The following is a 22,206-nucleotide window of genomic DNA, read 5'->3' on the forward strand; positions in this document are numbered from 1 at the left end:
GCCTCCCAAGTGCTGGGATTAGAGGTGCATGCCATCCTCCAGCTGTCACTCTTTATGACTCAAGCAGCACCCCTCTTACCTGTGCCTTCCTCCACCATCAAAGTCACAGTGTCAATCCAGTGAGGTTGAAGGTGGACACGGGCCTCACAATTTCTCCACAGCCCTGAAAGACCTTGAACTTTCAATCCTCCTGCCTCAGCCTCCAGAGCTATTGGGTAGACCGGTCCGTGCCACCAGACCCAATGTTCCTTTCGTTCATTTCCTCAGGGGAATCAATGTTGTACTCCATGCAGAGTAGAAACTGAATCCATAATCTTGACTAAGTTGATAACAGAGAGTGATTATAATTTCGACCATGATTCATGTTTCCAAGCGGCATCAAATCACCCATATAGCCCCTTCCCCTCACACTCTCTCAAGGCCTCCATCCCTAAAGCGTTCAGTCTCCATCAGCGGACTCAGTGCTGGTTAAAAACATGAACGAACAATCCCTTCCCCTTGATACTTTTGATGATTTTATATCAAGACCAGGCCCAAAGGCTTTGACTTGCTCGTTCCCCACCTACAGTATCCTCCACACTGGAGGTGCTGCTGGCCTTGCCCTCAGCCACTGTCACTGTCAAAATGCCCAGCATTCCTGTGCCCGTAGGAAGGGTAAGTCTACAATGCCTTGCTGAGGTCTCTCCCAGCTACTGTGCAATCCTGTTATTTGGGTCCTGTGTCCAAGAAGGAGAAAGCACACGATGTGTCTTCTGTTTGGCTTCCTGCTCTGCATGGCAAAAAACAGGGGCCGAATTCTACACCTTGCTCCCCAGGCTCGGATCCAAGAAAAAGAGGTAGGGTTTGGAGAGACGGCTCAGCAGCTAAGGCCACCTGGGTTCAATCCCCAGCACTGACAAAGTGGCTCACAGCCATTTGTGATTCCATTCCCAGGGGATCCAATGCCTACCTCTCACCTTCCAGGACAATAAAATAATAAAGATTATTTATAAGAAAATAGCTCCCTGTATGATTTATGATTTTATTATCGTAAATCCAGCCTCATTAATGAGAAAGGGGTCTTTGAATTCTTGTAAGCATCATCACTGGCTTCAGAAAGTAGAGAGGCCTGAAAGTCCTACTCCCCAGGAGTATTTACCCTGTTTAGTCCTTCATAAGAAACAAGGCTGAGGGAATTGGTTGTAAACTGCCCAGAATATGGATAATTCTATAAAAAAACAAAAGTTGATGAGGTACAGCGACCTCATACTTTGAGACGTTTCTCGAAGGGATCTGAGCTGTTGAGCTACTGAGTTTCTACGATGAAAGCTGTTATTTCACCTGACACAGACAACACGTCTGGTTATATGGACAGTGCACAGACAAGTCACCAGAACCAGAGGTGAATACAGTCATAGCAGGGCCTGATGTCCTAGCTACAGAGGTTTCCATCTCAGTGGACATAAGACCTTGGGAAGAGCGTGTGTGGGTGGACCTGTGGCTTCCAGGTGCTGGGGTAGAATCCTGCAATTCTGAGCCATGATGAATAGTTCCTGCCTTTAACTTGGCACCAAGCTCTCATCCATCTCTTTGCACAGACCCCAGGGAGAAGGGCAGCTGCCATTTACCTCAGCTCCCCTGTAGAGTACTGAAAATGGAAGCCAGAGTACCAGTTAGTACTCTGTAAGCACAACCACACAGGGGAATCCTTTTCCTTCAGCCACTAGGTCTCCTCTACCTGGTTGTTTTGTGCCCTGAAAAGAGTTAACACTGAGGTCAAAGACTCACCAACTAGAGAAAGAGAGAGGTTTTCTCAGAGGGTTGCAAGTCTAAAAATGTTTGTTAAAGTTTAAAAGTGGCCACTAAAAGATCGTGTACAGTGTCCTCTAAAGGTGGTTGGTAAATGAATGCTGACACTGTGTGTTTATAGTTACCGGCTCAGAGAAAGTACAGTTATTCAAAAGAGGAAACTAGTTTTCATCTAACTCCCCAAAAGTGGGGTGAGATCAAGACAGTGCACACCTTTCATTACTGGAAAAATTCCACGTAATTCTGATCCTCCCGAGACACGAACACAAGTGGCATAATGGTGGCAAGTCTTCAAGAGCCACAAAAGGGCTAGCAGGATGATTCAGTAAAGGCATTTGCCACCAAGCCTAGGACCTGAGTTTGAACCCCAGCACCCACAAGGTGAAGGAGAAAACTGACTCTTCCTCTGACGTTCACATATGCATCGTGGCGTTCACGTGTGCACCCCTAAAAGTGTAACTTAAATAAAAACTTAAGGGCCAAAAGCTAAGATCAAAGTGACATAAATTTGCCACATATCTTCACAGATCTGAAGATATTAAGACAATCAGGAGGCAAATACCACTTTTATTAGTACACAAAGCCACAGGGTCTAGACAAAGACAGTCAGAAAACAAAGTACTTTCTTAACACAGGGGTCAAGGGTCAGGGAAGAGGCCAGTTAGCCAGAAATTCCTGGGAGGAACTGAATGAAGCATCATCAATTCATTTTGGCTATATTTTATTATATTTACTTATTTATAGTGTGTGTATGTGGGGGTACATGTGCATGTGCTTTTATGTGTCTGGTACATGTGTATGTGTGTGTGTGTGCTTGTATGTATGTGTGTATTTTGTATGCATGTGTTTGTGTGTATTTATGTGTGTGTATGTATGTATGTGTGAGTGTGTGTAGTATGCATGTGGTATGTGTGCATGCACTTGTGTGTGTGGAAGTGTGTATAGTGTATATATGTGCTGTATGTATAGTATGCATGTGGTGTCAAGACTTTGGGTCATCAGGCTTGGCAACAAGTACCTTTACTCACTGAGCCATCTCACTGGCCCATTTCAGCTGAATTCTAGTGATCTGAGTGCAAAATACTGTGTTCTTTATTTGAAGGTGAAGGAGTGTGATGGCATCTCATGCCGCTCGGGCTGGTCATCCACCCAGGAGATAGCCTGGAACTTCTTATTCTTCTGTCTCGTCCAAAGTATGACATTACTATGTTCCTTAAACTTGTCATTTCTTCCTTTGGGTTCTTTGTAAAATTCCTTTTGTTAATGTCAGTGCTAGACCTATGTAAATGGAATATTGAGGGAAAAATCATTTTAGAAGAGAAACCAAGCCCACATCCCTTTAAACAATCTGGGCAGAGGAAAGTCTAACAGCAGTAGCTAATGATCAACCTCCAGAGGGCAGTAGAACCTAATTAAGCACTGGCTGAGACTGCCCCTGGAGTTTCGAAATCAAAACCCCATAGCATACCGAACAATGCTAGAAATCAAAACCCCAAAGCATACCGAACAATGCTAGAAATCAAAACCCCAAAGCATACCGAACAATGCTAAAGAGATGCGGGTGACAGGAAAGAGACCCTATAGGACGCTCAGAGACTCTAAGTTGGGAAACAATGTAATTATGGTCGCCAATCAATAACAAGCACACAGGGGCGGGAACCTCTGAAGCCATGGTGACAAAAACAGGGAAGAAACACCGTTCTTGCATTTAAGTTCCGCTCTAACACCCGAAGACTCCAGTGGGGCATCCAATAGGTAAGGACCAAAAAAACCACAACTTTCCTGGAACAAGATCAAACCCATTATCAAAAGTTACGGTCTGCATGCGGCCCTGTGATGGAGTGCTTGCCTACCGTGGGTCAGCCTTCCTTCCCTCTCCAGCAACGCGAAAAATATGCGTTTTAGGAAAAGACACAATGTTAAGGACTGAGTTGGAGGAATATTGAAGTGTATTTGCCAAGTGTTACCATACTTTTAATTTTCCACGTTTAATGTTCCCAGAAGAAAACCGACTACTTTATAAATCGCCTTATCTTGCCTCTTAATTTTTGTTTACTTGGTTTTTTGTTTGTTTGCTTGTTTTTTAAGACAGGGTTTCTGTGTGTAGCTCTGGCTGTCCTGAAACTCAATATGATGACAAGGTTGGCCAAGAACTCAGATATCTGCTTGTCTCTGTCTCTTGAATATGCTGGTATTAAAGGCATTTACAACATTTAATTAAGAGGCATTGTGAATGTGTGTGTGTGTGTGTGTGTGTGTGTGTGTGTGTGTGTACATGCTAGGGACAGAACCCAAAAACCCAACCACTGTACTACATGTCTTAATGTCTTAATATTTGAACTGCAAAGCCACTTGGTATTCCTCAAGAGAAAGTCTTTAGATTTTTTTTTCTTTTAGATTTATTTACTTTATGTGTATGAAATTTTGCCTGCATGTATGTACGTGCACACATCAGGTATCACGCTCATGTAGGGCCTGCTGAGGTCAGAAGAGTGTGTCAAATCCCCTGGGACTGAAGTTACAGATGACTGTGAGCTACCAAGTGAGTGGTGGGAATTGAACCCCAGTTCTTTGGAACGGCAGCAATGCCTCTTAACCACTGAGACATCTTCTCGTAGCCTAAAAGGTCTTTTTAAACATAAGCAAATACAACTATCTCTTGGAAACGTTATCCTGACTGACTTGTGGACGTAAGGCTGAAACCCAGCTTCCCACCTATGCAGCTTCCCACACGGACATGGCTTTGTGTTTGTGGTGTGGTGCCTGAGGCTCCTTCCCGCTTGCATTCTAAAGCCTGCAGCCCTGTAGCCCCTTCTCTTCATTCTCAGCTGTTGGAGCACCTTTGCCACTTCCGGGCTAAATTCTTACCTTGTCCTTCACTGGAATGAGGTTGCTATTCATGGTGATAACTCTGAAAACACTAGAAAAGAAGTGGGCAACCCTCTTTAGCAACGAGAGTTTCTCCTCCCAGAATCTCCCCTCCGCCTGTTTCATTTCCTCACACATATTTCTGAGTCAGGAAAACCCCATTAGGTTGTGGAGAAGCGAGGCGGTTTTATTTTTTTAGTGTGAGAGAAAGGTGAAGCCCACGGTTTCTCAGTTTCTCTCTCCAGGGCTCCTGAGTATAATACTTGAGAGTGCAATGCCTTGCAAAATGAAATGAACAAAAGAATGGGGGTTCTAGCCAAACTCTAGACACTTTCTCACCCATGAGAACCACTCCCCGCTTTCTCTTCTATTAGATTCAGTATGTCCGGTTTCATGTTGAGCAATTTAATCCACTTGGATTTGAGTTTTGTGCAGGGATAAATATTGGTTGGTTTGCATTTTTCCATGTGCAGACATCTAATTAGACCAGCACCATTTATTGAAGATGCTTTTTTCCCATTGTATGATTTTTATTTATTTTATTTATTTATTTTTGGCTTCTTTGTCAAAAATCAAGTGTCTGTAGTCTTCTGGGTCTTTGATTCTATTTCACTGATCAACCTGTCTGTTTCTATGCGACTGCCATGGGTTTTGTTTGTTTTGTTTTGTTGTTTTATCACTATTGTTCTGTAGTACAGCTTGAGACCAGGGATGGTGACATCTCCAAATGTTCTTTTATTGTTCAGGATTGTTTTAGCTACCCTGGGTTTTGTTTTGTTTTGTTTTTCCATGTGTTTAAAAATTGCTCTTTCAAGGTCTATAAGAATTGTGTTGGAATTTTGATGGGAACTGTATTGAATCTGTAGATCACTTTTGGTAAGATGGTCATTTTTACTGTGTCAATCCTACCTATCCATGAGCATGGGAGATCTTTCCGTCTTCTGGGATCTTCAGTTGCTGTCTTGAAAGACTTCAAGTTCTTGTCATACAGGTCTTTCACTTGCTTTGTTAGAGTTACTCAAAGATATTTTATATTATCTGTGGCTATTGACAAGGTGTTGTTTCTCTAATTTCTTTCTCAGCCCATTTATCATTTGTATAAAGGAGGGCTACTGATTTTTTTTTTTTTGAGTTAGTTTTGCATCCAGCCCTTTTGCCGAAGGTGTCCATCAGCAATAGGAGTTCTCTAGCAGATCTAGGAGATCACTCATGTATACTATCATACCCTCTGTGAATAATTACAGGAGAATGGATGGGACTCAAATATACTGTCCTGAGTGAGGTAATCCAGACCGAGAAAGACACGAATGGTATATACTCACTTATAAGTGGATATTGGCCATAAAGTACAGGATAGCCATGCTACATCCACAGACCTAAAGAATCTAAGTAACAAGAAAGACCTAAGGGAGGATGCTTAAATCTTACTCAGAAGGGGAAATAAAATAGACACTGGAAGTGGATGGAGAGAGGGAACTGGGAGGGGACAAGGGGTGGGGATCAGGTGTGGAGAGAGCTGGGAGAGAGAATGGAAATCAGTGATGGTGGTGGGGACATCTCTGGGACAAGCTGGAGACCTGGGACAAGGGAGGTCCTGGGAAGTTAGGGGTGACCCTAGCTGAGACTCCTAGCAGCAGGTGGCCTGAAGTTGCCACCTCCCGAGGTCAGGGGGGACTTCCAGGGGAGGGAGGGACACCAACACACCCACAAAACCTTTGGCTCAGAATTTGTCCCGCCTACAGGATTTGCAGGAATAAAGATAGAGCAGGTTTCGAGGGAATGAGCAACCAATGACTGGCCCAGCTTGAGTCCCACTCATGGAAGAGAGCCAGCTCCTCACACTGTTAGTGATACTCTGCCATGCTCAGAGACAGGACCCACCCAGCATTACTGTCTTCTGAGAGGTTTCATCCAGCAGCTGATAGCAACCAAAGCAGAGACCCATTGTCAAACAATACACCGAGCTCTACTGAAAGATTAGGGGGAAGGATTGAGGGAGCTGGAGGGGTCAAGGACACTATAAGAAGGTCTACAGAATAAACTAACCTGGGTCCATGGGGGCTCACAGGAACTCAACCACAAACCAAAGAGCCTGTGTGGGATGGACCTAGGCTCTCTCTACATATGTAGTAGCAGATGTGCAGTTTGGTTTTCATGTGAGTCTCCTAACAATTGCAGTGGGAGGGGCCTGTTTCTGACTCTGTTGTCTGCCTTTGGATTCCTTTTCTAGGCTGCCTTCCCTGGTCTCAGTGGGAGAGGATGTGTTTAGTCCTGCCAAGATTTGATAGGCCAGGGTGGGTTGGTACCCATGGTAGGAGCAACCTCTTCTCTGAGGAGAAGAGGAGGGCGGTTGAGGGAGGGAATGTGAAGGTGGAACTGGGAGGAGAGGTGGGAGGGGGTCTGCAATCAGGATATAAAGTGAATAAATAAAATAAAGGGATAGAAAAAAAGACAACACTTGAAAAAGAGAGGCAGTATTATTAAAGGTTAGGATGAACTGAGTTTTTTTTTTTTTTTTTTTTTTTTTTTTTGGTTCTTTTTTTCGGAGCTGGGGACCGAACCCAGGGCCTTGTGCTTCCTAGGTAAGCGCTCTACCACTGAGCTAAATCCCCAGCAGGATGAACTGAAAGGGATGGGAAGACAAGGGAATTGTGGGTAAGCTCCCACCTGGAACTGAAGTTTAAGGGAGTCCAGATTAGAAACCCAGCTGAAGGGGTTGGGGATTTAGCTCAGTGGTAGAGCGCTTGCCTAGCAAGCGCAAGGCCCTGGGTTTGGTTCCCAGCTCCAGAAAAAAAAAAAAAAAAAGAAAGAAACCCAGCTGAAGCTCTATAGTGGAAACCATATTTGAAGTCAAGACTACGGAGCAGACTGGGAGAAAACCCGGAAGTGAGGGAGAAAACCCGGAAGTGAGGGAGGAGACCCGGAAGTGAAGGATTAGCATTCCAGTCTAGTCTTATTTTTTTCACTTACTGAATCTGAAATACAGTGGGAGTTCATCAGTCCAAATTGGTCTAGCAATTTCTGTGTCTTGTCCTGACCTCCAGGGTAATAGTGAATATTACATCACAGTTCTCAGATCCAGACCAACCTTCTGAGTAGAGGGGAAGGCAAGCCGAGCTGGTATTGTTGCCAAGTACTTTTTCTACTAAGAGAGAGAAAAAAATTATTCAGAGCAGTGGTGATTCATTCTTCAATTAAAAGCTAATCTCTTCCTCTAGACGCATCCAGCATTGAGCTAGGCTGAGTAAACCCTTGCCTTCATGCACCTTATTTTTATAATAAAGGAGAAAGAGACACACAGTACATAATCTCGGTGCCCAGCTCTAAACCTCCCCACTCCCCGGTGGCCATCACTCAATGCCCAAGCCTGGCTGGAATATCCAGGACGAAATTAGGTCTATGACGAAATTAGGTCTATCACAGGGAACAGGATACAAAGAGTCCACACATTTCCATGCTTTAATAGCGTCTTCTTTTTTTTTTTTGTTTTTGTTTTTGTTTTTTTTTTTTGAGAGAGAGAGAGAGAGAGAGAGAGAGGGGTGGGGGGGGAAGGAGGAGGAGGAGGAGGGGGAGAGGGAGAGGGAGAGGGAGAGGGAGAGGGAAAGGAGAGAAGAAGAGAGAGTAATAGCGTCTTCTTGTTGTTAAACTCAAGTTTAGTGTTTCAGCTTTTCATCGTAGGAAAAGAATAAAGAAAAAAGGAGAAACAATAAGTAAAGTAAGTCATGGGTTTGTCTTTCCTTGTTTACGCTAAGAAAGAAAAAAAAAGCCATTGACCTCCGATCAGCTCTGACACCCATAACTCACAGAAAGAGCTTGCTGCCACCACCACTAGGACCAGTGTTTCCAGTAGAAGGGGGAGAGGGCGGAAAGACTGCATTTCTGTGACTGAGCCAGAGTCCCCAGGATCAGCAACCGGAAATTCTGATTGCCCCCCCCCCTCACTTAAATCCTAAACACCCAGGCTGGTAGAGCAGGGTAGAGCCACTGATCCTTCCTTCTCTTGACTCTAGAGCATTCCTAGTGGTTCAACCAGTCCTTAACACTAGTTTGGGGAGAGGCTAAGTATTTCCGGAAGACAAGCTGCAGAACACATCCTGTACACCTCCTTTAATTTCTGGGTTCATTTCAAATTCACATTCTCTCTTGATCCCCTTCACCTCTACGTCATTCTGTTCAGCACAGTGGGGAACACTGACATCCCACCAGTGCAAGGTGTCAAGTGCCACAAAGCTCGACAGGGGACAGGCAGGAGGAGGAATAGGCAGGAGGAGCAGAAATTTAACACCAGCCTTGACTGAATTTTGAGTTTGAAGCCATGGATTATATGAGATCTTGTCTATAAAAAAGAAAAGAAAAGAAAGAAAGAGAGAGAGAGAGAGAGAGAGAGAGAGAGAGAGAGAGAAGCAATGATCCTCTATATCTAATTATGAACTTCTGTTTTTCTTTTTTTTTAACATTTATTTATTTTATATATGTGAGTACACTATCACTGTCTTCAGACACACCAGAAGAGGGCATCAGATCCCATTTCGGATGGTTGTGAGCCACCATGTAGTTGCTGGAAATTGAACTCAGGACCTCTGGAAGAGCAGTCAGTGGTCTTAACCACTGAGCCATCTCTCCAGCCCCCGTTTTTATTTCATCATGCCTGGTTTATGTGTTTCTGCCTGGTTTATGTGTTTCCAGCCATCCAATCCAGGAGTCTGTGGGTGTTGGGCAAGCACACTGTCAACTAAGCTCCATTCACAACCTCTAATTTGGAGTTTTTAAAGTTTTAATGCTACTTAGTATTGCTGTGAATGTGCGAAAATAGGAGCATATATAGGACAGGAGAAAAGAATACATCGTATGGCCTGCTGTGAACAGTTTGGCCTTGTGCAGCAAAAGTCTTTAAGATGTGCGTGTTCTTTGCCTCCTCATCTCCTAATCTGAGAACACATCTTACAGGGGGAGGCAGGAGAAGAAGCAGCCACTTCATTTCTTCTGTGTTCTTTCTTTATAATACAGGTTGTATGGGCTATACAAATCAGTGAGGGTACTTTTCTGGTCCAATGACTGAGCCATAGCAAAGCAATCTAAACAAAAGGAGCTTCTGGAAACTGGCACTTTGGACATGAAGAAAGAATGGGAAGAACCAGAAAAATGGCAAACTGTTTATGATCTGGGCTTAAGTTGTCGGGGCTCATCTCTCCAGAGTCCCCACTCTCAAGTCAGACTCCTGTGTCACACACTTAAGCTTGCCTTAAGAGCCGCTGGGTCTTCCGTGCACGCTCTTCCAGTTCTGTGACTCCAACTGAGGAAAGCTTTGCTCCTCCACCCGCTTGCTCCACTTTGAATCAGTCATTGAATCCCAGCATTCACATAGCAGCTCACAACCATCACTGTGAGAGGTGAGTCCTGGCAGCCAAGGTGCTATGCTGAGCAGGGCCTGTGCCTCCTGCTCTCTCCCAGGCCAGGCTGATAGGGCACCAGGACTGGCAACCTAGCTAGACACCCAAAGAAAGCAGAGACCATTACCCAGAGGAGGCAAGTTGGAGTGAGATGCCTGGAAAATACGACATTCGGTCTACACAGTGCCTAATAATACAGGCTTGGTTGAATAAACTGTCATTTATGTATTATGTAATTGTCAAAAAATAATGCTCCTTGGGCCGGGGAGATGGCTCAGCAGATAAGGGGCTTGCCATCAAGCCTGATGACCTGAGTTTAGTCCCTGAACCCACATTGTGGAGGGAGAAGAATGACTCCCAAAGCTTGTCCTCTGGCCTCCATATGTGCACCTTTGCATATGTGCATGCGTGTGCATACACACACACAAACACACACACATACAATAAGTAAATGCAAAATAAAATCCCTTTTGATAACAATAATTTTAAAATTACTTCTTAGGCCAAGAATCATTCCCAAACATATTATTCCAGCATTCAGAAGGCTAAGGAGGAAGGATTTCAAGTTCAAGGTCAGCTTGGGATTCATAGTAAGACTCTATCTCAAACATTAAAAGAAAGATTAAAGTCAGAAATATTGTTTTATAGGGCTGGAGAGATGGCTCAGCGGTTAAGAGCACTGACTGCTCTTCCAGAGGTCCTGAGTTCAAATCCCAGCAACCACATGGTGGCTCACAAACATCTGTAATAGGATCTGATGCCCTCTTCTGGTGTGTCTGAAGACAGCTATAGTTTACTCATATACATAAAATAAATAAATCTTTTTTTTTAAAAGTCAAAGGACAACTTTCAAGAGTCAGTTCTCTTGAAATATTTGAATGTAGGTCATCAGGCTTGGTGACCAGCTGTCTTGCTGTCTGAGCCTTTTCACCTGCCCTCAAATACAATTTTCAAATGGGAGGGGGACATCAAGGATGTACATGTACCTCAGCGATAGACAGCTTACCCCACAAGTACACAGCTATAGGTTGATCTCCATACCACTCTAACAAAAAACAAAACAAACCAAAAAACAAAATTAAAAAATTAAAAAAAATACCCAAAAATGTAATAATGTATACCAAAAGAAGAAAACAGCAACTTTTTCCTTTGTGAAAATACAAGGCAGTCGACAGTATAAGAATCAAAGACAATCTAGATATTAGCGCTACTAAAGGAAGGCTCAAAGATATACAGAAATTGTATGTTAAAGGAGCTAATGAAAAATATGGGTTGTGTGCATGAACAGGTAGGGAATTTCAAATGAATGATGGAAGTTATGGAAATTCTAGAAAATAAAAACACAGGCGGGCATGAGGCCATGGGTTCAACCTCAGCTCAAGAAAGAGGAGGAGGAAGAAGGGTTGGGAAAAGAGGAGGAGGAGGAAATATTAATACAGCAGAAGAGATAAACAGCTCCCACAAGCCCACCAGGAAATTTAGTTCATGAATCACAGAGATTTTCAAAGAGATATATATCAAAATAAAATATACCTAAACACATACTCAAACTGTTAAAACATTGAGGCCTAAACAGGAAATCTTAAAGGTGATCATGGAAGACAGACATGCTACATATAAACACATGAAGATAAGGACTCAAGCTATGGCCACAGGGGTCAGGATGGGCAGCAAGATGGCTTCTGCCAGCAGGTTGTGCAGTTAGTGAAGCCACATGATCCGTTAATAAGGTTCCCTAACAGAAGAGATAACAGTGCCTCAGAAGCTTTGGGATCTGCTGTGCTACCTTTCCATACCTCTGTAATTGCACAGCATTCTAAAGGAAGTCTGTGCCCAGATTTGCTGATGTATCAGGAGCCATCAGACACTGCAGAAATAATAAAAAACATTGCATACTTCAGACATACAAAAGTAAACCTTGTCTCAGGAAGAAATGGAATTTTTCTAGCATAGAGATCCAGAGTGATCATTGTGGCTGCTGTTCATTATTTACGACCTGAGTGAATATTCTGTAAGTGTAGACGTTCCTGGTGGCCGCTTGTATCTCCTATGTTATGTATCAGTCTATTATCGTCATGCCATCGCATGGCAGCATCCAAGCAGGTGTGGTGCTGGAGGAGCTACATCTTGTTCCAAAGGCAAACAGGAGAAGACTGGCTTCCAAGCATCTAGGAGGAAGGTGTCATTGCCCACTCCTACAGTGACACACTTCCTTCAGCAAGGCTACACCTACTCCAATAAGGCCACACTTCCTAAAAGTGCCACTCCCTGGGCCAAGCATACTCAAATCACCACAGATATTCTAGACTAGAGTGTGGGGAGAATGCAGCCTTTCTCTCAGTTAATTTATTAGTAGTAGGAATATAGCATACTGGTAAAAAAATTTTTTTTTCCTATGTCCCTGTCCCAGGGTCTGTGATCCATTGTTCTAAGAATTTGGATATTGCATGAGTCAAATTCTCAGGCGGAACCTTTGTTGCTGGTCCAGGGATGGTGCCGTACTACTAAATATAAGAGGGAGCAGTGGGCAGAAAGACCTCCTGGAGTTTAGACCGGAAGTCTTCAGAAACCCCACCTCTCCCTCTCTGTCAGCCAACAGAGAGAGGCCAGGAAACTGTTTTCCATCTGTTCCCCCCCAGGACGTCTCTGAGCTTATTATCCTCATTATCAGCAATTTTAGACTGGGACTCTGCTCCCCAGAGGGAAAGGAAAATAGTAACCGTGTGGGGTGGAAGAAACAAGGTGCCGGAATTAATGAGCCCTCCGTGGAATGAATCCAGATGTGTTTTCCTTTAACGGGAAAAGAGTTACTTCAGAACTATGAGGGGTTGTTTCAAGGTCTTATTGTGTGTAATTTTCTTCTGAAACACAGCCATGTAAGCAGTGATGCATAGTAAAACAATGGACGCTAAATTTAATTCACACCTGAGGGTCTTTGAAGACCCAGAATGTGACACAACGCTCTCCCCTGGGAGATGTTTGGAGCCCAGGTAGACTGTGTTTGGCTAATTCTGTCTCCCAAGAATTGTATAGTACTTGGCACCTGGAAACTTTCAATTAATATTGACACACTGTGCACACACTTGTACACACACACACACACACAATGTACGTGTGTGTGTGTGTGTGTGTGTGTGTGTGTGTGTGTGTGTGTGTGTGTACGCCCATGCATAAGACTGGTTATGCATGACATAAGGGTCTCTTCAGAGCCTTGTTAAGCAAACTCTGGGGAAGTTGTTTCCACAATCCAAGAGAACCCCCTTGGTATTTCTTCTAAGTCCCCCGCCACATACATCTGGCAGGCAGGGCAGGCATGCTCACGATAGTGCTGTTTACTAAACCCAGAGCCCTCGAGAGTCTCCCTGGAGGCTTTGATTGATTTGTGCACAAGGGAAAGCTATTGCATCCAATTAATGTTTTGATATACACCAAGTAAATTCTCAAGTAAACACTTGCTGACTACAAATAATCTTCCTCGTAATCTTATATGAGGGTTTACAAAACATGAAGTTGAATTTTTTTCCCCCTAGAACATATTCCAGAGTTTCTTGGTTTACGTTTTTGTAGTGCTGCGAGCAAGCTTGGCTCATACTAGACAAGGTCCCCAGTTCCTTTATCTAAATAAACCCTTCCATCCTGTACTCATGGAGCATGGAGCACGGCAGCTCTGTGATGCTGTTCTTGGTTGTCAACTTGTGGATTTAACTAAAACCCAAGCAGCTAGGCACACCTGTGAGAAAGGTTTTCTTTTGTTTGTTTTGTTGGTTTTTAAAATTCATCTGAACTGGGAAGACCCACTTTTAATTTTGATCTTTTGAGGGGGAAGATCTATCTTTAATCTGGGCCACACCTTCTGCTGGCAGCCTACTTAAATGACATCAAAGAAGAAGCTCTCTTGGTCTGCTTGCCCTCATTCTCACTGGCAAGTCCATTCCTTCACTAGGATTAAAGACTACATCTTCAGGATTCTTCCATATACTGAAGACTAGCCAAGACATCTAGCTTCATGGATTGAACAACTATGGATTCTTAGACCTTCCATTGGTGGACAACTATTGTTGGACTAATTGGACCATGACCTGTAAGCCATTCTTTATGTATGTACATATATGTGTATCTATACATCTATATAGATTTGTAGGTATATATGTGTACACGGGTGTATATTCACATGTATTCACATGAATATGCACACACACACACACACACACACACACACACACACACACACACACCATTCTGTCAATTTTGTTCCTCTAGAGAACCCTGATGTATATAAGTTCTATTCAATGATAGAGTGTCTCAGGTGACAAATGAAAAAGGTAGAAGTTTCCTACAGTTCCACTATTAAAGAAATCAAATGGTCTAAGAGACAGGGATGTCTGACATGGTTTAAGTATTTCAGAATGTAGAAAAGTTTGTACAGTCTTATCTATCAATTTTACTTTTGAATGAAATACTGAGCAATGTCAAGAGATATTCTGTAAAGGAGTTGGTTTACATGCTTTTGTTCTGGGTATCAGAATTCCGGATTCAGCTGAAGAGATGGGGAGCATGGTGGAGGTGCACACCTTTATTAGAAACACCAGGGAGTCAGAGACAGAAGGATATTTGTGAGTATGGGGCCAGTCTGGTCTACAGAATGAGTTCCAGGACAGCCAGGGCTACAGAGAAATTCTGTCTCAAAAAACAAAAACAAAAACAGGGAGAGAGAGACAGAGACGGAGACACAGAGAGACAGAGACAGAGAGACAGACACAGAGAGAGTGTGTTTGTGAGAGACAGACAGAGACAGACAGACAGACAGAGATAGAGATAGAGAGAGAGAGTGTGTGTGTGTGTGTGTGTGAGAGAGAGAGAGAGAGAGAGAGAGAGAGAGAGAGAGAGAGAGAGAACAACAGAATCTGGCTTCAGAATTTTATCATATTTATTTGGAAGGCCTTTTCTACTGGGACTTTTATTGTCAAAAATACATTTATAGAAGAAGAAATACATCAACTCTGTGTTATCATAATAGTATATTGTCTTATGCTATGGTTTGGGTAAGTCAGTCTATATTACTTACTTTTCTTGTCACTATAACTAAAGCAACTGAAAGAAGGAGGCTGGACCTTCCAGGGTATAGTCCATCACCACAAAGAAGTCATGGTCTCTGCAAGTTGCAGCAACTGGTCACATTGTATCTGCAGACCAGAGATGGGACGGGAGGGGGAGGGGTGTTAGGCATGCTTTCTAGTTTTTATGTGTTCCGATTTCCCCAGCTCATGGAATGATGTCACTTGTATATAGCATGGGCCTTCCCACCTCCATTCACCCAATTACAAACTCACTCACAGATAAGGTGAAAGATTTGTTCCTACGATGGCTCTAGATCCTGTCAAGTTGAAAAGCATTATGAACCATTAAGTTTGCCAAGAGTCCATGTTTAAAGGTGGCTTTATTGAGAGGCTGAGACACTTTTTAGAAGTAGGTCTGACTGGGAGGTTCTTAGGTCACTGTGGCATGTGCTCTTGAAGATGTAGGGCCCTAGCTTTCCTCTGGTTTCTGCCATGAGATGAGTTTAAGCAGTTTGCTTTACCACATGCTCTCTGTCATTTCTATTCCAGCAGGCCACCAGATACTCAAAGAATAGGACTTCCCAGACAAGACAGTTTTGGACAGGAAGCTCTGAAACCATCAGCAAAAATGAAAAATTTATTTTTACACATAAACTATCTCAGGCATTGTGCTATCTTTGTTATATTGACAGAACACTAACATATAGTGTATATCACCTTAGGTATAACTGTTGCATATGTTCAATTTGTAATTGTTATTTAGATGTATTATTATACATTTCCAATTCATCCTTAGTGGTGTTGAGCACTTGGGATTTCTGGAATAAAACAGTAGATTAGAAGATCCCTTCATATAGCATAATGGTCGAAAAGAGTCAGGATGCTGGGCGTGGTGGTGCACATCTTTAATCTGAGCACTCTGGAGATAGAGGCAGGCAGATCTCTGGCCTACAAAGCAAGTTCAAGGACAGCTAGAGCTACACAGAGAAACCTTGTTTCAAAAGAAAAAGAGAGGGCTCCACCCCAGTCCCACAACACCCAGAGGAAGAATCCCAGGTGCTCTAACATGCCCAGGATCACAGGAAAGGCCACAACAACTGCCCCAACACCAAGAGTAACTGGGACCCCTGGGATACAGGGAGGCAGGAAACCCCACCTGGCCAGTTTGAACCTTCACCAGAGCAAACCTGGGGTGCTGGCTCTACACCCACTCCTACAACACCCAGAGGGAGCCTAACTCCCAGGTGCTCTGAAATGCCCAGGATCACAGGAGAGGCCACAACATCTACACTAACACCCAAAGTAACTGGATCTCCCAGGATCCAGAGATGCAGGAACCCCCACTCAGCCAACGGCATGGGTTCCTTCCAGTTTGAACTTGCACCAGAACAGACCTGGGGTGCTGGTTCTGCATTCACTCTTACAACACCCAGAGGGAGCCTGACTCCCCGGTGCTCTGAAACCCCCAGAATCACAGAGGAAGTTCAACTCCCAGGAGATCATACACAACCAAGAGCACTGGAGCTCTTACACACTTAAGAACACAGTTGAGGTCACATTTTTCCCAACACCTAGCATAACTGGGACCCCCACAAGAACCAGGGACACAAACCCCTGCCCAACCAGAAGCATGGGTTCCTTCCAGCTTGCACCTGTGCCTGGAGTAAACCTAGGGCTCAACATCCTGAGAAAGCTTGACCCCCCGGAGCTCTGACACAACAGGATCTCAGGAACGTGGTCCCACCCAGATTTCAGGATCCCAGAGGCACCTTTACTACCAGGAGCTATGACATACCCAGGATCTCAGGATCACAGGATCCCAGAAGCACAGGATCCCAGAGACAACTGCACTCTGAAGAGGTCTGACACAACCAGGATCACAGGAGGGACAGGCTCTAGTCAGAGAAAGCAAGGGCAGGTAGCACTAGAGATAGCCAGATGGCAAGAGGAAAGTACAAGAACATAAACAACAGAAACCAAGACTACTTGGCATCACCAGAACCCAGGTACCCACTATAGCAAGTCCTGGATACCCCATCACACCAGAAAAGCAAGATTTGGATTTAAAATCACATCTTATGATGCTGATAGAGGACTTTAAGGACATAAATAACTCCTTTAAAGAAATACAGGAGAACACAGGTAAACAAGTAGAAGCCCTTAAAGAGGAAACACAAAAATCCCTTAAAGAATTACAGGAAAACAGAACCAAACAGGTAAAGAAATTGAACAAAACCATCCAGGATCGAAAAATGGAAATAGAAACAATAAAGAAATCGCAAAGAGAGACAACCCCAGAGATAGAAAACCTAGGAAAGAGATCAGGAGTCATAGACTCAAGAATCACCAACAGAATTCAAGAGATAGAAGAGAGACTCTCAGGGGCAGAAGATATCAAAGAAAACATTGACAAAACAGTCAATGAAAATGCAAAATGCAAAAAGCTCCTAACCCAAAACATCCAGGAAATCCAGGACACAATGAAAAGGCCCAACCTAAGGATAGTAGGTATAGAAAAAAGCAAAGATTCCCAACTTAAAGGGCCAGTAAATATCTTCAACAAAATTATGGAAAAAAAACCTTCCCTAATCTAAAGAAAGAGATGTCCATGAATATACAAGAAGCCTAGAGAACTCCAAATAGACTGAACAAGAAAAGAAACTCCTTCTGTCACATAATAATCAAACCACCAAATCCACAAAACAAAGAATATTACAAGCAGTAAGAGAAAAAGGTCAAATAACATATAAAGGCAGACCTATCAGAATTATACCAGACTTCTAACCAGAAACTATGAAAGACAGAAGATCCTGGGCAGATGTCATACAGACCCTAAGAGAACAAAAACGCCAGCCCAGGTTACAATATTCAGCAAAGTTCTCAATTAACATAGATGGAAAAACCAAGATATTCCATGACAAAACCAAATTTACACAATATCTTTCCACAAATCCAGCCCTACAAAGGATAATAGATGGAAAACTCCAACACAAGGAGGGAAACTACACCCTAGAAAAAGCAAGAAAGTAATCTTCTTTCAACAAACACAAAATAAGATAGCCATACAAACATACACTCTTAACAACAAAAATAACAGGAAGCAACAATCACTTTTCCTTAATATCTCTTAACATCAATGGACTCAATTCCCCCAATAAAAAGATATAAACTAATTGACTGGATATAAACAGGACCCAGCATTCTGTTGCATACAGGAAATGCACCTCAGTGACAAAGACAGACACTACCTCAGAGTAAAAGGCTAGAAAAAAGTTCCAAGCAAATGCTCCCAAGAAACAAGCTGGAGTAGTCATTCTAATATCAAATAAGATTGACTTTCAACCAAAAGTTATCAAAAAAGATAAGGAAAGACACTTTATACTCATCAAAGAAAAAAAATCTACAAAGATGAACTCTCAATTCTGGCCATCTGTGCTCCAAATGCAAGGGTACCCACATTCATAAAAAAAACTTTACTAGGGCTGGAGAGATGGCTCAGCGGTTAAGAGCACCCAACTACTCTTCCAGAGGTCCTGAGTTCAATTCCCAGCAACCACATGGTGGCTCACAACCATCTGTGAAGAGATCCGATGCCCTCTCCTGGTGTATCTGAAGACAGCTACAGTGTACTTATATATAATAAATGAATAAATCTTTAAAAAAAAAACTTTAGTAAAATTCAAAGCATACATTGCACCATATACAATAATAGTAGGAGATTTCAACACACTCTTATCAATGGACAGATCATGGAAACAGAAACTAAACAGAGACACAGTGAAACTAACAGAAGGTATGAACCAAATGGATTTAGCAGCTATCTATAGAACATTTCATCCATATATATATATATATATATATATATGTATGTATGTATGTATGTATGTATATATATATATATACCTTCTTCTCAGCACCTCATGGTACCTTCTCCAAAATTGATCATATAATCGGTCACAAAACAAGCTTCAATAGATAAAAGGAGATTGAAATAATCCCATGCATCCTATCAGATCACCATGAACTAAGGCTGGTCTTCAATAACAACAAAAACAACAGAAATTCCGGGGTTGTGGATTTAGCTCAGCGGTAGAGCGTTTGCCTAGCAAGCACAAGGTCCTGGGTTCGATCCCCAGCTTCAAAAAAAAGAAAAGAAAAAAAAAAACAACAGAAATTCCATATACACATGAAAGCTGAACAATGCTTTACCCAATTACTTCAAGGAAGAAATAAATAAAGTAATTAAAGACTTTTTAGAACTTAATGAAATGAAGGTACAATATACCAAAACTTATGGGACACAATGAAAGCAGTGCTAAGAGGAAGATGTATAACTTCGAGTGACTCCAAATAGAAAGTGGAGAGAGAATACACTAGCAGCTTGACAGAACACCTAAAAGCTTTAGAATAAAAAGAAGCAAATACACCCAAGAGAAGTAGATGACAGGAAATAAACTCAGGGCTAAAATCAACCAAGTAGAAACAAAAAGAACTAAACAAAGAATCAACAAAACCAGGAGCTGGTTCTTTGAAAAAATCAACAAGATAGACAAACCCTTAGCCAGACTAACCAGAAGGCATAGAGACAATATCCAAATTAACAAAATCAGGAATGAAAAGGGAAATACAACAACAGAAACTGAGGAAATCCAAAAAGTCATCAGATCCTACTACAAAATCCTATATGCAACAAAACTGGAAAATCTGGTTGAAATGAACAATTTTCTAGACAGATACCAAGTACCAAAGTTAAATGAGGATCAGATAAACCATCTAAACAGTATCATAACCCCTAAAGATAAAGCAGTCATAAAAGTCTCCCAACCAAAAAATGTCCAGGACCTGTTGTTGTAAAAATATAAAAATTTAAAAAAAAAGTAGGTTGTCTTATATCTGTACTAGGTCTGGCACTGAGATGCCCCAAGATATCTGCTAGATATCCTGGCAGAAACACATCCCAACTCCGAGGCAGCCCAGTGTCCCTTGCCATTGCACACTTTCCTACACTCAAACCGTCACATAAAAGAACACATAACACAATAACCTTTGACCCAGTTGGTAAAATAGGGCAGGTACAGGATAGAAGGAGGCCTGTCATTGGAGGAGAAGGAAGGATGGGTGGGAGAGAAGTTTGAAGGAAGAGGAGGAGACTGGAACGAAAAGGAGAAGACACAGGAGGGAGAGGGTGAGAAGCCATGGCACGTGACGTTAAGATTCTGCTCTGTGTATTTACAAGTTGTTATTAATGCTCTTAAGGGATGGATGGTACTGGGCTTTGTATGTTCAGGTGGGCTATTATATCTTATCAATTGGGTCAAAGGTTATTGTTTTTGTGTGTTCTTTTATGTGAAGGTTTGAGTGTAGGAAAGTGTGCGGTGGCAGGAGACACTGGGCCGCCACGGAGTTGGGATGTGTTTCTGCCAAGATATCTAGCAGATATCTTGGGGCACCACAGTGCCGGACCTAGTGGGGATAAAAGACAACCATACTCTTTTTTTAAAACTTTTTATGGCCTGAGACACCGCCGGAACCTGAGGGAAACAGACCGGATAAACAGTTCTCTGCACCCAAATCCCGTGGGAGGGAGAGCTGAACCTTCAGAGAGGCAGACAAGCCTGGGAAACCAGAAGAGACTGCTCTCTGTACATACATCTCGGACGCCAGAGGAAAACACCAAAGGCCATCTGGAACCCTGGTGCACTGAAGCTCCCGGAAGGAGCGGCACAGGTCTTCCTGGTTGCTGCCGCTGCAGAGAGCCCTTGGGCAGCACCCCGCCTGGTGAACTCAAGACACAGGCCCACAGGAACAGCTGAAGACCCGTAGAGAGGAAAAACTACACACCCGAAAGCAGAACACTCTGTCCCCATAACTGACTGAAAGAGAGGAAAACAGGTCTACAGCACTCCTGACACACAGGCTTATAGGACAGTCTAGCCACTGTCAGAAATAGCAGAACAAAGTAACACTAGAGATAATCTGATGGCGAGAGGCAAGCGCAGGAACCCAAGCAACAGAAACCAAGACTACATGGCATCATCGGAGCCCAATTCTCCCACCAAAACAAACATGGAATGTCCAAACACACCAGAAAAGCAAGATCTAGTTTCAAAATCCTATTTGATCATGATGCTGGAGGACTTCAAGAAAGACGTGAAGAACTCCCTTAGAGAACAGGTAGAAGCCTACAGAGAGGAATCGCAAAAATCCCTGAAAGAATTCCAGGAAAACACAATCAAACAGTTGAAGGAATTAAAAATGGAAATAGAAGCAATCAAGAAAGAACACATGGAAACAACCCTGGATATAGAAAACCAAAGGAAGAGACAAGGAGCCGTAGATACAAGCATCACCAACAGAATACAAGAGATGGAAGAGAGAATCTCAGGAGCAGAAGATTCCATAGAAATCATTGACTCAACTGTCAAAGATAATGTAAAGCAGAAAAAGCTACTGGTCCAAAACATACAGGAAATCCAGGACTCAATGAGAAGATCAAACCTAAGGATAATAGGTATAGAAGAGAGTGAAGACTCCCAGCTCAAAGGACCAGTAAATATCTTCAACAAAATCATAGAAGAAAACTTCCCTAACCTAAAAAAAGAGATACCCATAGGCATACAAGAAGCCTACAGAACTCCGAATAGATTGGACCAGAAAAGAAACACCTCCCGTCACATAATAGTCAAAACACCAAACGCACAAAATAAAGAAAGAATATTAAAAGCAGTAAGAGAAAAAGGTCAAGTAACATATAAAGGCAGACCTATCAGAATCACACCAGACTTTTCGCCAGAAACTATGAAGGCCAGAAGATCCTGGACTGATGTCATACAGACCCTAAGAGAACACAAATGCCAGCCCAGGTTACTGTATCCTGCAAAACTCTCAATTAACATAGATGGAGAAACCAAGATATTCCATAACAAAACCAAATTTACACAATATCTTTCTACAAATCCAGCACTACAAAGGATAATAAATGGTAAAGCCCAACATAAGGAGGCAAGCTATACCCTAGAAGAAGCAAGAAACTAATCGTCTTGGCAACAAAACAAAGAGAATGAAAGCACACAAACATAACCTCACATCCAAATATGAATATA

The 22,206-nt window shown here is 42.7% G+C and overlaps 1 non-coding gene and 1 pseudogene across 1 annotated transcript; both read left to right on the forward strand.

Annotated features, from left to right (window-relative positions):
- The first annotated feature begins 11,709 nt into the window (after positions 1-11,709).
- Positions 11,710-11,994, forward strand: LOC147995053 (alpha-ketoglutarate dehydrogenase component 4 pseudogene; annotated as a pseudogene).
- A 7,186-nt stretch (positions 11,995-19,180) lies between these two features.
- Trnaa-agc5 (transfer RNA alanine (anticodon AGC) 5) lies at positions 19,181-19,247 on the forward strand. The gene has a single exon. It is a non-coding gene; the product is annotated as a tRNA-Ala (tRNA).
- The last annotated feature ends 2,959 nt before the right edge of the window (positions 19,248-22,206 follow it).

This window comes from Rattus norvegicus, chromosome 4 (assembly GCF_021556685.1).
Source record: "Rattus norvegicus strain SHRSP/BbbUtx chromosome 4, alternate assembly SHRSP_T2T, whole genome shotgun sequence".
NCBI lineage: Eukaryota > Metazoa > Chordata > Mammalia > Rodentia > Muridae > Rattus > Rattus norvegicus.